Source organism: Panthera leo, chromosome D1, assembly GCF_018350215.1.
Source record: "Panthera leo isolate Ple1 chromosome D1, P.leo_Ple1_pat1.1, whole genome shotgun sequence".
In the NCBI taxonomy this organism is placed as follows: Eukaryota; Metazoa; Chordata; class Mammalia; order Carnivora; family Felidae; genus Panthera; species Panthera leo.
In genome coordinates this window covers 20,779,385-20,781,256 of record NC_056688.1, presented here as the reverse complement: position 1 = coordinate 20,781,256, position 1,872 = coordinate 20,779,385, and the positions used below count along the sequence as shown (strand labels likewise).

Sequence of the window (1,872 nt, the reverse complement as noted above, 5' to 3'; positions counted from 1 at the left end):
TGCCACGTAGTACTCCATTGTGTATATAAACCACAATTTCTTTATCCATTCGTCAGTTGATGGACATTTAGGCTCTTTCCATAATTTGGCTATTGTTGAGAGTGTTGCTATAAACATTGGGGTACAAGTGCCCCTATGCATCAGTACTCCTGTATTCCTTGGGTAAATTCCTAGCAGTGCTATTGCTGGGTCATAGGGTCGGTCTATTTTTAATTTTTTGAGGAACCTCCACACTGTTTTCCAGAGTGGCTGCACCAATTTGCATTCCCACCAACAGTGCAAGAGGGTTCCCGTTTCTCCACATCCTCTCCAGCATCTATAGTCTCCTGATTTGTTCATTTTAGCCACTCTGACTGGTGTGAGGTGATATCTGAGTGTGGTTTTGATTTGTATACCCCTGATGAGGAGCGACGTTGAGCATCTTTTCATGTGCCTGTTGGCCATCTGGATGTCTTTTTTAGAGAAGTGTCTATTCATGTTTTCTGCCCATTTCTTCACTGGGTTATTTGTTTTTCGGATGTGGAGTTTGGTGAGCTTTTTATAGATTTTGGATACTAGCCCTTTGTCCGATATGTCATTTGCAAATATCTTTTCTTATTCTGTTGGTTGCCTTTTAGTTTTGTTGGTTGTTTCCTTTGCTGTGCAGAAGCTTTTTATCTTCATAAGGTCCCAGTACTTCATTTTTGCTTTTAATTCCCTTGCCTTTGGGGATGTGTCAAGTAAGAGATTGCTACGGCTGAGGTCAGAGAGGTCTTTTCCTGCCTTCTCCTCTAGGGTTTTGATGGTTTCCTGTCTCACATTCAGGTCCTTTATCCATTTTGAGTTTATTTTTGTGAATGGTGTGAGAAAGTGGTCTAGTTTCAATCTTCTGCACGTTGCTGTCCAGTTCTCCCAGCACCATTTGTTAAAGAGACTGTCTTTTTTCCATTGGATATTCAGAAAGAATAACTTTAAATGTTATCCTACCAATTTGGATGTTTGAATTTAAAGGGGGACTATAGAAGACTCAGAATAATCCAAGGTCAAAAATAATTACTCTCCAATGGTGATTTTCGGGTAGATAACAGGGTGGATGATTTGGGACAGTTTACCACCTTGCTACTGCTAAACTTCTATAATGTAGCCTGACTTCATGTAAGGTAATCCCTGGGTATCCCTACAGTGGAAAAGAGTGGTATCCTCAACCATTAAAGGTTTATGAATGCTGATTTCTATCATTTATACCGAATTTGACAAAGACTACCTGTGCCCCAACTTATAGCACAAGCAAGTTCCAAAACACAAGAAATGATGATTCAGTACAAAAATGCAATGAGATCACTTGTGCTTAGTGGTTACATATCATAGAACTGCACTAGATTTCTCTCATAAAAATATTCACTTAGGGCCTGTTTACCTCATAAATTAACTAGAGTTATATAACTTGGAAGATGGGAAATTAAAATCACTGTGTAAATGTTATCAGTGTTCCGTCTACTTTATGTAGATTACTGTGATTCCAAGCTATTATACCATATATGTGCTAGCTCGTATTTATTTCATCTACTTTTAATCGCTTCTCGGCCTTTTGGCTAAGATCAAGTGTAGTATTTCATCTACTTTTTCTGCCAGACCCCAGGAAATAATAGTGATCTGTGGTTATTTACAGCAGAAAGAGACACTGGGAAGAATGTGAAGTTGGCAATGTGAAGTTCCACAGATGGAACAAAATAAAATTTCAGAGGATCCCAAAAGATGAAAATAAACCATCACAGAGAATCTGGGGCCGGTGATAGTCAGGAGCCAAGCAGGTAGGCATGTAGCATCCATGTAGATAATCAACCAGTAGGAAATGTTCCAGCTACCAGGATGATGTTGGGACAAAACTCCAAT

At 39.3% G+C, this 1,872-nt stretch overlaps 1 pseudogene; it reads left to right on the top strand.

Moving 5' to 3' along the window:
- Positions 1-1,551: 1,551 nt before the first annotated feature.
- LOC122201579 lies at positions 1,552-1,618 on the top strand (annotated as a pseudogene).
- The last annotated feature ends 254 nt before the right edge of the window (positions 1,619-1,872 follow it).